The following is a 15,937-nucleotide window of genomic DNA, read 5'->3' on the forward strand; positions in this document are numbered from 1 at the left end:
GTGCTTCACTTGAAATGGTTCTTTTGAAGCTACCCCATGAACAAAGGCATTTTTGAGTAGAAGTAAAGGTGCCTGACCCTGGTTTGAGAGAACACATTTGGAACTGGGGCTGAACCTCTGTCAGAAGGGATCCTGGACAGCACAAATGATTCATCAGGACTGATCTTCTGTTTGTTGCCCTGCTGGCTGGCATGACTCAAAGGGCTCATCAGGATTGCTGTTCTGTGTGTTGACCTGCTGCCAGCTACTCCCTGACACCTTTCTGCCCAGATACTGTGAAGACCTGAAACCAAATGCTTCTGAAGGGGCTGTAATGCTGCAAGGAACCGCCAATGGACCGACCTGCTATTGTGCTAACCTGAGGCCTGCTGAGCCACAAAAAGGACTGCCTCTTTGCCTTTCAGGACCCTGATGTTCTGGCCTGTGGCTAGCTCCATACATCTGCCAGTTCCCCAGATGTTCTCCCGGATTTGGGTGGTGTGTGATTTCCCTCCCCCCGGCCCCCAAATTTGGCTGATAAGTCTGCATCTAACACGGCTGGAGTGCTGTGCCCAAATATGCCGGGAGCGTGCTCCTGTTCATTCCGGGGCTGGGCCCCTGATTAGCACTGGGAGAGCATTATCTGATTTCCCCCAGGCAGCCCCTTAGTGTTGAGGGCTTCAGCCTAGGAAGGAGTTGTGTGCACGTAGCGGGCCCTCTAGACTAGGCTGACCGGGAGCCCTCTACCAGGGCAGCCAGGGGAGCACTGCCCTCAGTGTTGCCAGAAGCACGTGGGGTGTGTTTCCCAGCTCCCATTCTAGGACGGTGCCCCTAGCTGAGGGGGACTGCAACGGACAACTGCCAGAGACCTGAAGAGGTCTCCAACGTGCCCGGCACCTTCTGGATCGTCCCCACTGTGCAGCGGTTGGAAACCCACCCCCAGCAAGCCCCGGGAGGCTGCCACCTGCACCAGAAGAGCTGCCACAGGGCAGACCATAACGGATACGCTGCCCGCCAGGCTGCATTCGTGCAGCACAAGGAGGAGCGGAGTCACTCTGTAGAGGCAGACACACCACATGTTCACAGTCAGCAGCTTGAGATTCCTCCTGTAACAGCCAGAAGTATATTGAGGTGCCTCCCCCCAATGTATGTGCATACCTTTGTTCCAGGCTATAGAGGCTTGTCTTTGGAGCCAATTGTAATACGCCTGGCAGGACAGGGAGGTAAACCTTTATTGGAGTTCCCAGCCTTTTTTGTTTACTGCAGTCATTGGAGTAGGAGTGCTGGAGCTCCTTCATTAGCTCCTGTGCCTGACAATGTGGCTCTGCAATTACCACATACCTTGAATAGGAATCGTAGATGTGCTGCAGAAGCCATGTAGAAGGTTGTGTTGGTGATTCTTGGAGAAGCTACATTCCTCCCTGATGTTTTTGCCCTCATTGTGCATGCTGCAGTTCATTTTATGCCCCGACTGGTGTTATATGTCGTGCTTGCCATGTTGGAGTGACGTATGTATTCTAAGGGTCTGCCTCATGATTATGTGTATATTCTAGTTATATATAATTCTTTAGAAAATATGTATCACTACTATGTCATAACAATAAACAACACACATACTCTTTAAACCTGTTTAATGTATATTTACTCATGGTTTAAATATGTGTATGTATGTACATATATGTGTGTGTGTGTGTGTGTGTATGTATATATATATGTTATTCTATGCTTAACATGTTCATAGGTCATTGCATAGCTCCTAGATAAGTTGTTATATTGGATACTTATGAATCCCTGCTCTCATTTTATATCACACTTTGTCTACCCATCACTATATGCCATGTCTCTATCAATCTATCCACCATTCCCACTCTGACTTATCCCATACATCTACTACTTTCATCTCCTAAATAACCCTGCCTAAGTTCTTCCCTCCTTTTCCACATCTAACGCACCCAAACCTCACTTTACTACCATGATCTCCCAAACAACCCTACTAAATTCTCCCTGATTTATCTCACCTTTAACTCAACCAAAGTCCCTCCTGCTACTATGATCTCCCTAACCCTTTCCACAGACTCTTCCCTCCTCCACGCCCCCCCCCCCTTTGCTCATCCCAAGCCCAAATCCTATTACCATAAACTCCCAGTTAACACTTCTGGATTCTTCCCTCCTCCACTCCTCCATTACCCCAGTCAATCCAACTAACACTCACATATCCGCGGCTCAAATTAACTCATAATAATACTAAAACTGTACTCATATTTCCCTATACTAAGCCACCACTAGCAGAGTATTACTGATTTATGTATTTCTGGTCTAATGTTTTATACCATGCAGTTTATTTTTATATAACTTGTTGTGAAGTTTTCTGTGTGGTGTATTTATTGTGTCACTGGGTTGTGTGTTGTGCAAATGCTTTACACACTGCCTCTGGGTAACCCTGACTGCTCGTGCCAAGCTAGTAGGGGGTGAGTAGGGATTATCTTAACTGTTAAGACACACCAATACAATCTATTGTACTTTACTCCACACTATTACACCACTCCATTTGACTCTACTCCACTGTATGAGACTTTGCCTCTATACTACTATACAACAGTCACCTCTACAGGGCTTCACTGTTTCACACACTACTGTACTCTATGCAACTCCACTCTACTACACTGTATGCCACTCTCCAACACTTTACTCCTGTTTATGCCCCTTCAGTCCACAGTACAACATTGTGATATACTGTATGCCACTGTACAACATTCTACTTTACTATACTCTAGTCCACTATACAACACTGTACGCAACTCTTTGCATGCCACTGCACTTCAGTACTCCACTGTACGTCACCCCACTCAATGACATTATACTCTATAACACTGAATGCCAGTCTGTTCTGCCACACTACAACACTGTACTGTGCTGTACACCACTCCACTCGACAAAAAACAATTAGACTGTATTCTGCTTTATTCTATTCTGTAGTCTACATCAGTTTTCATTACTGTTTGACACCTCATGACAATCTACAGGGAGTGCAGAATTATTAGGCAAGTTGTATTTTTGAGGATTAATTTTATTATTGAACAACAACCATGTTCTCAATGAACCCAAAAAACACATTAATATCAAAGCTGAATATTTTTGGAAGTAGTTTTTAGTTTGTTTTTAGTTTTAGCTATGTTAGGGGGATATCTGTGTGTGCAGGTGACTATTACTGTGCATAATTATTAGGCAACTTAACAAAAAAAAATATATACCCATTTCAATTATTTATTATTACCAGTGAAACCAATATAACATCTCAACATTCACAAATATACATTTCTGACATTCAAAAACAAAACAAAAACAAATCAGTGACCAATATAGCCACCTTTCTTTGCAAGGACACTCAAAAGCCTGCCATCCATGGATTCTGTCAGTGTTTTGATCTGTTCACCATCAACATTGCGTGCAGCAGCAACCACAGCCTCCCAGACACTGTTCAGAGAGGTGTACTGTTTTCCCTCCTTGTAAATCTCACATTTGATGATGGACCACAGGTTCTCAATGGGGTTCAGATCAGGTGAACAAGGAGGCCATGTCATTAGATTTCCTTCTTGTATACCCTTTCTTGCCAGCCACGCTGTGGAGTACTTGGACGCGTGTGATGGAGCATTGTCCTGCATTAAAATCATGTTTTTCTTGAAGGATGCAGACTTCTTCCTGTACCACTGCTTGAAGAAGGTGTCTTCCAGGAACTGGCAGTAGGACTGGGAGTTGAGCTTGACTCCATCCTCAACCCGAAAAGGCCCCACAAGCTCATCTTTGATGATACCAGCCCAAACCAGTACTCCACCTCCACCTTGCTGGCGTCTGAGTCGGACTGGAGCTCTCTGCCCTTTACCAATCCAGCCACGGGCCCATCCATCTGGCCCATCAAGACTCACTCTCATTTCATCAGTCCATAAAACCTAAGAAAAATCAGTTTTGAGATATTTCTTGGCCCAGTCTTGACGTTTCAGCTTGTGTGTCTTGTTCAGTGGTGGTCGTCTTTCAGCCTTTCTTACCTTGGCCATGTCTCTGAGTATTGCACACCTTGTGCTTTTGGGCACTCCAGTGATGTTGCAGCTCTGAAATATGGCCAAACTGGTGGCAAGTGGCATCGTGGCACTGCACGCTTGACTTTTCTCAGTTTATGGGCAGTTATTTTGCGCCTTGGTTTTTCCACACGCTTCTTGCGACCCTGTTGACTATTTTGAATGAAACCCTTGATTGTTCGATGATCACGCTTCAGAAGCTTTGCAATTTTAAGAGTGCTGCATCCCTCTGCAAGATATCTCACTATTTTTGACTTTTCTGAGCCTGTCAAGTCCTTCTTTTGACCCATTTTGCCAAAGGAAAGGAAGTTGCCTAATAATTATGCACACCTGATATAGGGTGTTGATGTCATTAGACCACACCCCTTCTCATTACAGAGATGCACATCACCTAATATGCTTAATTGGTAGTAGGCTTTCGAGCCTATACAGCTTGGAGTAAGACAACATGCATAAAGAGGATGATGTGGTCAAAATACTCATTTGCCTAATAATTCTGCACTCCCTGTACAGTGCAGCATGGTACTCCAATTTATGACACTTTACTCAACTATATGCTATGCTGTTCCATTGTACTGCACTCCACTATAGTCTGACATGCCAATTCACTCTAATTCTTTACTCCACTCTACACTACCCCACTCCAGTGTACTCCTCACCACTGTACTCCACTCTACTACACTGTATCCCACTCTATGCGCCTGTGCTATACTCTGTTCCACTGTCTGACACTCTACTCCAATGTATACAACTCTACTCTACAACACTGTACTCCACTCTATGCCTATCCAGTCTCTGCCACAGTAGACCCTGTATGACACTCAGTGATACGCCACTCAACTTTTCTTTACAATGCTCCTCTCCACTATATGACAGCACTCTGTATTCTACAGCACTCCACTTGCTGATACTCGACCCTGACTCTTCCATTGTCTTGTCCGACACTCCACATAACTCTCCACTTATGACACTGCTCTCTGTGATTTGAAACACTTTTTTTATTAAACTTTTTTGAAAAACCATTGACCTTCAATAAAAAGCTAAAGGTGAACGCTTAGTTATAGTTAGAAAATCTTATTTTCCCTATACAAACCAAGTTTAAACTACACAAACTTTAAGAAACTAAAGTTATAGTTATACCTTTCATTTACAATTTATCTACCAGCTTCAGATTATTGTAAGTGATGGACATTGTTGCAAAAACTTTTCAGCTCGCTTTAACCTTTGCTGGATAGATATATATAGTAGTTTAGTGTTGAGTGGGCTCTATAATTAGGTAGATTGTGTGATTTGCTTCTTACTGGGTGGAGGAAAGTATTACATTAATCAGATGTGTTGTTTTTTTTTTTTTTTTTTTTTTAACTAACCTAGTACCGGAGTTGATTGCAATTGATCACTGAATGTCGGAAATGTTTTGTAAGAAAATGACATTGGTAACAATTCCATCACTAAGTGTAGTACAAATTAATTCACTTAATTTGATATAAAGGATGAGCAACAGCTGATGCAACAAAATAGTAGTGCAGGCAGATTGAACAGTCAGTTCTCCTGAGAATCCTTTTTTTTTTTTTTTTTTTTTTAAACCTTTATTTTATTTGGTTACATGCTAAATTTTGAGCAGTGCAGGTTCCTAAGTATAGTGTAGGAAATGTACCATGATAACTTGTTGTGGCAGTGCAAGCAGCAACAATAGCAATTGCAACAATAGACAGAGGCCTTAAGTGAGTCCCTACAGTATATTACTTAATCCAAGTACCTGCATCAGGCCAATAGTAAGGAATACACCAATTGCACACCTGGCTGTTATAGAACAAACTTTACATTTAGTTAAAAAGATTACAAATTGGTAATTCCCTCGTGAAGTATATACTGGTGTAGAAAATGAAAACGTACCAAGGAAGGCACAAAGCGACATGTCGAAAGTGCATTTTAGAGAATGAGATGCTATAAAGAAAAAAAGTAGTGTGGTACCAAATTTCTGTTTGGAAGCTTCGTTTGAGGATGATCTTGAACAGCTCTTTGCCCCAAATTCTAATGCCTCATACTCATTTGTCTACTTTTCACAAGTAAGTCAATACAAGGTTATTCCTCTGAGTCATTACCTAGATTCTTCTTAAGGTAGTGCATCTGATGGTTACTTCAATTGTGTAGGTATATGAAACCCAGTCTATGAACTCCACAGTGTTATGACAACAGTCTGCAAATGTGTGCTTACCTTTTGAAAAATAAGTTTCACACAAGTGCTTGAACCACTCGAATACTGATAGCTTATGTATATCTACCTAAGGCAATTGGAAAAATGCATGTAATGGAGGCTCTGCATTGTTCAACAAATGTAAGTGATGCTGGACCGCATGATGGGCCACCTGCCCTACATAGCTCCTCTTGGGAAAGTGAGTCAATCACTATCACCTGTTGCCTCCAGGGAAGAGTCCAAATAACGAGCCAGTTGGTAATAAGCAAAGTGGTAAAAGAGGTAAAGGGAAAATTGATACTTATAGAACAATCTGAATTTGTTATAAATCTTACTAAAATTCATCCAGTGTTGATAATCATATTTAAAAGTAAATCCATGGTACATAACTGGTAAACTGGGGTACCACAGAACTGTCATAGTAGTGAATCAAGGCCACAAATTACAAACAGTTGTGAAAGAGTATTCTTACAATAGGGAAAGGATAAGGATGTAAATCTACAGAACATGGATTTTTTAGCTGAAAAATTCTAGGTTGAGTGGCTGAATTACAAATCAATAGCAGCGCATTAATTTATATCCCACTAGCTGGTCAATCGCTAAAAAAGCAGAGGCTGTAAATGGTCTTAAATTAAGTTATACTAGTCCTCAACTTAGGGTTATTAACTATGAATAAAAGGCTTCTCATTTCAAAAGATGGGAAGAGTTGCAAAATAGTTTATTTTGCATTCCCCTTATGTGAAAGAACTAGTCAGTGGTTATATCTAGAATGTTTCATTCCTTTGTTTTTTTATTTATTGGCAACCTTAAAATAAATGAAGTTCAAGAGAAAGGTGACTTGTGGAACAGATGAGAACCAAGAAAATGATCACCAAGAACTCGGAAAATGCTGGCTGCTAGCCCAATAGCAAGTACAACAACCAGTTTCCTATGTTTATCAACTAGAGTGGAATGAAAGGACCAGTCCTATTCTGGAAAGGAATAGGAAGGGCATTAATAGGTGTATTGGGTAGAGAGAGTAATGAGGTTGGGGGAAAATTCAATATGGAAAGTTCAAACAAGTGGTCTTGGCTGCCTGGTGTTTATTTATTAAGAAAACTGTTAAAGTAACCCTAACATGAGGGAAAAATCTAGTCAACTGGACATCTTTATATGTGGTTGGTGTGTAAAGACAGAGAATATATATGTGGTTTGTATGTTGTTGGTGTCGAGAAACAGAAAATATTTATTTTGCAATGCATATGTAATAGTGAGAAAATGGCGATACATATGTAATAGTGAGAAAGTTAATTTTAATTATAATGGAGTATGTTGTATACCAGCTAGGGGCTTAAGGGTGGTCAGGTGCCAGCCTAATAGCATTGTCACATAGTCCTACTGCAGAGTGTGTGTCTCACAGAGGTGCCAAGATATGCTTGCTGACAAGCTTAATATGTAAAGGTAAATGCTAACCCACCCTCTGGTGAACATATCATTCGGAATTAACCAAAAATAATGAAACGGCAGAGATTGAGAAATGAATCAACGTTATTGTGGAGTTGTTGTCGCAAAAATGCGTTGTTTGTATCCAGCCAGATTTTCAACACCAAAGTGGCTTTTAGTCAAGAATAGAAAATCTTTGAATCAGACTTTTTCGCCAACGAATATTCAAGGAACACTTTTTGTTTTTAATTCAGTTAAGTCTTTCCTCTTTAATGGCTGTGTTTTCAGTGGTTGGCCACTTCATTGTTACGATTTGCTTGTCAATTTGCTGTCATTGTTTAATTATACTTTTGTAAAGTTGAAAGATTTTTCTGGTTGTATCCATTCTTTTCTAATTGGCAAGTTTGCATGCAGTTGGGGAGAGATAGTGGTATTGCCTAAATGGATAGTGTCATTAAAACACTAAAAACATTATAACATTGAAACATTAAGAACAGTAACATTAAACACTTATAATAGTTGTGAGATAATAGTAAGGGACTGGGGAGGAATACTGTGAATGCTACATTCTCATGGAGATCCTTATGAAATAAGTCTCTGGGGATTTACATGAAGTGGACCATGGGTGCCTTCAGGATTGTATCCAAGAGGAGAAAGGGGGCAGCTGGACTGGAAGAATGAGGACAAATACCTACCCTGCCAGCTGTGGCACCTGACTGGCACCATTTTGCTGGAAATCTACCAAAATCTTGGGACGCACCTACTTCAGGAGAGACCGAAAGACAAATTTATCATGCCTTCCTGTACTCAACCTCATGGCAGCCACAGAGAGGATCATACAGCAGAGCTCAAAAACTGACTGGGTTGTTTAAAAAAATAAAAATAAAAAATAAATAAAAAACTAGCCTTAGAAAGAAATGACTTATGGTCTAATGATGCAAATTAAAAGAATTCATCTTTGTTATCAAGTGAGTCAAGCAGTCATCCTGGTGCTACCAATTTCATTGGCCTTTCTGATGACTTTCAAACTTAATTCAGTATGTTAGGCAATGTTGTACTCTCCTAAAGTGACAGTTTGAAGCCTGACTGAGGGAACCAGCTGTCATTCACAGGCCTGCTCTACTTGTGGCTCCAACTTGGGCAACAAATGCACACTCATGTACCTGAAGACAATCCGAGACCAAAAAGCAAAGCTGGAAATCGGCAAACCTAAGTAGTGGTCTTAGGCACTGCATTGGCGATCCAGGACCAATCAAGGTAATGGGTGCAGAATTAATCTCACTCCAGGGGCCTTTCCTGCTTGACGTCTACTGCATGGTAGAAGTGAAATAAATCCATATCAAAGTCTAAACTCAAGCTCAAAAAGGTGAAGCACTCAACCCCATACCACCACTATGTATTTAAAGAGAAGACAGGAGGGTGTCACAATGTCAGTGGGTATCCCTCTACATCACTGACTAGGGGAGCCGATTCCCCAAATAATTCCGGTGAGCCCAGAGTTTCCCGGGCCATTATCAATGCTGCAGAAAATTGATGCCTTCAGGAATGCCAAGCAGCATTTCTGGTCCACTCTGGCATGTCTTCTGGCCCTAAGGAATTGTAGAGGTCTCCAGTCTGGTTACCGCCAGGAGTTCCATTTGACTTCTTGGGAACCACTTCAGGCCTACCACTGACTCTAGGACATAAATCTACTCCTGCTTCAAGACCTGCCCCGACTAATTACTTGTTGGTGCCAATATCCATGCCAGTGGTGGATTCTGATGCCTGACCCTGAACCAACTTCAGCCTGATGTCACACTATGAAATTACTAAAGTACAACCACTCAAACTCTGTGCCAATACCATTACCAGAGCAACTCCATTCTCTTTTTGGCTCCGGTTCTGAATAATGTATGCCATCAAAGGTAGTTAATTGTGAGGAGGGGGGATGGTGCCCCGCACCCCCAATTTGGTCATCACAATTCTTAAATGGACTTACAAAAAGGTAGTGGGCGTGAAACGTCCCCTGATATAGGATTGGACTCCTCACTTTGATCACCTACCTACAACTTGGAAGAGTGCACCATTTACAGTAGTGGTCTGATGAGAAGCGGATATCCTGGAATTGCAGCTGCCTTCATTCGAGTCCAAGACTTCTGAGCCCTTGTTCCCCTGTAAAGATGGCCTCATTGATACCTAGATTGACACTTGGTCAAAGCCCTGTTATTTTCCACTGGTTAGTAATCAGATGGCTTGCCATCAGATGGTGCCTGATGTGCCTAATTTTCTAACTAAATAGCATACACTAGATAGCCTAGTGGCTCAGACTTCAAACAATAAGGTGAACCCTAATTGCATGACTCTCCCAGGTAGGGTGTCCAAGAGGACTGAAGCTTTTGTTAAACAAATATTATTTTTGGCTAGCTTGGCATTGAGATTAGTTACTGTTGTTTGTTTGCTGGTTTGAAACATGCATGCCTGCTATATGGCCAGCGAGATCTTGCCAGCAGTCCTGGAAGATATTAGGGCCTGTGTGCCTCATGATCGTCAGGATGTGGCCAAATACATACGTCTTGCTTACCTAGATACTACTGATTTGCCTTGGAAGGGTAGATAATACCAGTATTGTGCTCTGCCTCTTCCACAAGTGGAAGCATTTTACAGGATTATTCTGGAGACATAAAGCCTCTCTTATGGATATGCCTTTTGATGGCTTACATCTTTTTGGTGAAAATGTTAATCGTGCTCTGGAGTGTTTTTAAAGAAGGAGCCATATGTTATAAAATGTTTTTTTTTTTTGTCCACATATTATTAAATATTTTTTGTTTTTAATGCATCTCGAATACAAAGCAGTAACAATTAACATTAATATGTGTAAGTTCACATAAAAAGGCACATTTACACAAAATATACCCTTTGATGGCTCACACCTTATTGGTGAAAAAGCTGATTGTGCTCTGGAGCGTTTTAAGGACAGATTAGATTGTGCCAGGTATAAATGTCACTTCCAGACATACACTTCAGAACTCTCTGGGACATGAGGAAGATCAGAAGAGGACTGAACCTGCTGCCTGTGAAATTAGAAGAGCCCTATGGACATGCTCTCTCTTCTACCCAAGACAATGAAGTGGAGCCCAAAGGAGGTATAAGGCTGGCCTCTTGTTCATGCACAGGAAGCGACAAAATAACTTTTCCTGAAACTACTCAAATGGTGAGTGGTAACTAGACCTGCTCTGTACCCTGCTTGCTAACCTCTGCCTGACACACAGTGAGTAACTAAGGGCCAGATGTATGAAAAGATTGTGCACTCGCAAACGGTGCTTATCGCAAAAATCGGCCGTTTGCGAGTGCAAAAACGTGGTCTGCGATGCATGAAAGGTATTCGCAGACCAAAAATAAGAAATCGCTAAATTTGTGATTTTTTTGCGTTGCAACCTGGTTTTGCGAGTCGCATTTTGCGATTCGGTATTTCCAGTAGGAAATTGCGAGGTGCAAAATGTGATTAGCAAAATCCAAATCGCAAATAGATGCATCAAAAAATCGCAATTAGCGATTTTTCGCAGAATGGCATTTTGCACATGCAAAATACCACTAAGTGAAACCAGGTGGTAACCAGGTGCAACCTATATAAAGAGGCCCAGAATGCCTCAGACTCTTTTCCACAATGGCTGCACTCTACGTCATGGCGAGGAGGATGAGGATCTTGGCAGGTTTGAGGAGAGGGAGGAGGAGACAGGAGCGCATTTTCAGAGTGCGCATTACACTATTTGACCTGACAGAGGAGGAAATATTTGAGAGGTATAGGTTGAACTCAGCCATGATACTTGATCTGATAGCTGAGCTACAACCCATACTGCAGCGCAGAAAACTAAGGACTCACAGCATACCCACCCATGTGCAGGTATTATGCTCCTTACCCCTACTCGCCTCCGGGAGATATCAAGGGGTCATAGCAGCAGCTGGGGGGGTGTCACAGAGTACCCACTCCAGATTTTTCAATGCATTTATCAACGCCATGCTAAGCAAACTCAAACAGTACATCGGATTCCCCCACATCCCACAGGAAATACAGCAGACAAAAATAGAGTTTTACCAGATAGCACAGTTCCGCCACGTCCTAGGTGCCATAGATGGCACACATGTGGCAATATGGCCACCATCAGTCACAGAGTATGTGTACCGAAACCGTAAATACCAACATTCCATGAATATACAGGTGATATGCAATGCCTCTTATATCATAACTGATCTCGTGGCCAGGTACCCAGGGAGCACACATGATTCTTACATCTTTCGCCACAGCGGCATTCACACAAGACTGCTAGCTGGGGAGTTTGGTGAAGGATACCTACTAGGTAATGTCATTCTGTACACTGGCGCATAGATGACAAACCCATGGCAGAGTTACTCATCACACCTTCTGTCCCTTCCAGGAGACAGTGCCTACGCAGTGCGCACCTACATGATGACGCCCTACCTCAATCCCGCAACACCAGCAGAATGGAGATACAATGCAGCACACAAGGCAACCCGCAACGTGGTGGAGCGCACATTTGGCCTGCTGAAGAGTCGCTTCCGTTGCCTCCACAAAAGTGGCGGGGCACTACAGTACAGTCCAGAGACTACATGTAGAATAGTGGCTACTTGTGCAATCTTGCACAATATAGCTACAACCAGGGGCATACCTATAGAAATCAGTGACACTGAATCAGATGAGGATGACAATCCCATACCAGCTCTACAGCCAGCAGACAGGACCAGTGCAGCAGAGGGAAGGCAAAGGCGTGCCGACATCACACACAACTATTTGAGACGTGAGTATGAATGACAAAAATCCACTGACAACTGTACCTGTAGTGATAGAACTTTATTACCTTACGTCAGGTAATGAATGAGTGATAAATGAAGTAAACAGGTGATGGAAAAATCTAAAATTAACAAAAGAACTGAGTCACGCACTATTACGCCATAGTGGCAACACCAGTGTTAATGCAGCAAGAGTCACTTTCTCCTCCCACGCACACCACTCGGGTGCTCAGTTAACTCACTGGACCCTGAATGTCACCTTCAGTGGCAGTGCTGCGCCTGGCACAGCGCTGTCTGGTGTCTGCTGCAGGTACGGCCACACTACTGAGGCTAGAACTGTCCTCAGTGTCCCCCAAGGTTACCTCACTGGGAGTGGCAGATCTTTGTCCCATGACAAGTTCTATCACATTAGTGATGTGCACAAGGCCCTGGACCACGTCCCTGCTGGTGTGTGCAGCCTCCACTTGTGCCGCCACAGCGCGACGGGCGATGAGTGCTGTGGAGTTAGCCATCCTGTTGGAGGACCTGCAGTAGCTTGCAAACATTGTCCTGAATCGGTGTTCATGTCTGCGCCGGATAACCCTTTCATGGCGCAGCTCCTGGCAGAGGTCACGCACTGTACTAGTAAGGTCCCTAGTGTCCTCAGAAGCCTGTACCTGTCCCTCATGCAGCTGTGTGATGTTGCTGTTCAGTGCATCCAGTTGCCGATGCAGGCCCATCATGTATCTATTGTGGACTCTCAGGTTCCGGTCCAAACTAAGTATGCGCTTGTTTTGCAGGTGCTGTTGCTGCAACATAGCAGCCTCAAGGCCCCCGAACTAGGACGGACCCTCACCTGCCTCATGCGGTTGCTGCTGGGACACTGTGGCACTCCTGCATTGTGCTGTATCTGGCTGTGCCTGTCTGGTGCAGACGGTGTGCTTGGCCCCTCCTGCTGCACATCCGAGTCGCCGCTGAAGTCTGGCAGTGGTAGTGCCCTGGGCCTGCGGCGCACAGTGGAGATGTGGAGGGACCCATTAGTGTTGGTGTCGGAGGGCTGCTGGGTGTCCGTCTCCCCTACACATGGACTGTGTGAGGCTGCTGGGCCTGGCCCACCTGCAACAACAATATGCAGCATGTCAGTTCTGTATGTTACATTATCTGTCAGTAAATGGCAATAAAGGTACAGGTACTGCTCTACATGGTGTTGTGTGTGTTGTGTTACCTTGGGTGTCACTATGCTTCATTACATTGTTATGCTACTGTCTGTACTAGTTTGTGGACTGCAACTCCCATTATGCATTGTTGTGTTGCTTCTAAGATGTGGGCTGGACTACTTCACACACTACTTCACATTACATGCTAATTCCTAAGGGGCTTTTGTGCATACACATATTGGGTTCACACACAACATTGCACTTACCTTGGCTGGTACTCGGTTGACCGGAGGTGTCGATATCTGTGACCCCTGTCACAGCTTCAGGGAGGAGTGTGGATTCTACCAGGTCCTCCAGTGGTGTGGAAGGTGGTTCGGTTAGTGGTCCGCCACCTGTGCCCCTGGCCTCCGCAAGTCTCCTTGCCACCCTCTCCTTTGCCCGGGAGCGCAGGTCGTACCACCTTTTCTTAATCTCCTCTATGGAGCGCTGTTCCACTCCAATGGCGCAGATTTTTCCCTGGATGTCCAGCCATAACCTTCTTTTCTCGCTCTCAGGAACCTGGAGTGAAGATTTCCCAAACAGGCGGTCATGGCTCCTCACTACCTCTTCAGTCAGTACCTCCAGCTAAACTTGAGCTTGCGCTTCCTCTCCTGCTTCTCCTGTGATGTTCCTGGGGTTTCCATTCTGGCTCAGGTGTTTCTGCTCCTGCTGAGTGCTGCTCTATGTGGCTGGGCTGCTCTCTCTCAGGATGCTGGTTTGGGTGTGGCACCTGAAACTGCCTGGGATGACTCATTTCCTGCTGGTGATGTCATCAGGCTCCTCCAAGTGTGCATTCTCGAACTTTATCGCAAATTGCGAGAATGCAAATTGCGATTCGGTAAATGGGCCTCGCAAACCACAAATAGCGATTTTTAAGAAATCACTAATTCCGAATCGCAATTTTGTTACATGGCCAATTGCGACTCGGAAATAGCGATTTCTTAAAAATCGCTATTTGCGATTCGCAGACCCCAGTTTTCATACATATGGCCCTAAGTGTCTACCCTGAAGTCCTGGGAGTGGGGGTCTTTAGATGTGTACTCCTGTGCTGGATTGGGACTTAAAGAACTAAAGGCAAAAGGTAAAAACTTTGACCAGGACAAACCTGCTTCATGTATCTGACCAGCACTACATTTATGTCAGTGTCAAATTGCACCTAGGTCCTGGCCTGTTTTGACCATTGGCAATTTATGCTTCTTGGCAATATTCCTGCTAAAACTTTAAAAAGTCATCTCAGTTACCCTTATTGGATTTTTCTCATGTTGGTGTCATTTTGTTTATTAAATTTTACCATATTTTTGTAATTCAGTTTGGGATTTGTATTGTTTTGCTTTTCAACTTTATTACTGTTTTGATACTGCTTAAATACTTTACTTGTTTCCCTATGTTAAGTCAGTCCTTTCTGTGCCCTAGCTACCAGGCAGTGGAGCTCAGGTTAATTTAGTTACTGGCTATCTCTTATCCTATTGCCCAGAGACATGTAATGGTCCAGTGTTGAAAACTTTTAGATCTGTTTTTATATATCCATTGGTTAGTGACCACGTTAGAATTGCACAGAAAAATATTATTTTTTTGTTCAATAAATCCTGGACATGAAGCAGTAAACAATTTTAAATTAAACTAGGAACAGGATACATTTACTCAAAATACTATGCAATTTATGTGAAATAAGATATGAATTGGATTTTTATTAATATATACATTTAGCATATTATTTTCTGAAACTGCACATTTAAGTGATAACACTCACTGCTATCGGGAAACTAGTTTCCTGATGTTAAATAGAAGCACAACCGTTATAGCAGAAAGACAGAAGTGGAGAAAGAAGAACAGCAAATCCAGAGGCAGGAACATGCGAAAGTGCGCAGAGTCCTAAAACCAGCAAAAACAGTGTCCAGAAAGTGGAAGGAGGCAGACAAAAAGTTAGGGGTGACCATCCTAAGGCTGTCCGGTCTAACAGGCTGTTTTTAAATTGTCCAGAGCAGTGGTCAGTAGGTTTTGTTTTTAATGTCATCAGGGTGTATGCAGAATAGCTTGAGTATTGTCACTCAAATGCTATATTTTTTTATTTAAGCAACCACATCAAAATGTGTATAGATGGAAGGCGAATCTGTGTGGGTAAAGAGTATCTGCGTCAAGGAACACCTTGGTGCCTGCTAACTATCCATCTATAGCATCTCTCTTCGGGCACACTGCTTCTGCCCAGCTTTTACATTAAATGCTTCCTTGCAGTCGTTACTGGTGCTAGCAATAAAAGGGGGGTCTAAAGGGACGCGTGGCAGCAGTTCTACATCAGGAGATGGTGTCTT

The 15,937-nt window shown here is 43.2% G+C and overlaps 1 protein-coding gene across 2 annotated transcripts in view; it reads left to right on the plus strand.

The window, feature by feature from the left end:
* Positions 1–15,937, plus strand: part of IRAG2 (inositol 1,4,5-triphosphate receptor associated 2) — an 871,311-nt gene that overhangs the window by 724,010 nt on the left and 131,364 nt on the right. The gene's annotated exons all lie outside the window — the stretch shown is intronic.

This window comes from Pleurodeles waltl, chromosome 4_1, assembly GCF_031143425.1.
Source record: "Pleurodeles waltl isolate 20211129_DDA chromosome 4_1, aPleWal1.hap1.20221129, whole genome shotgun sequence".
Lineage (NCBI taxonomy): Eukaryota > Metazoa > Chordata > Amphibia > Caudata > Salamandridae > Pleurodeles > Pleurodeles waltl.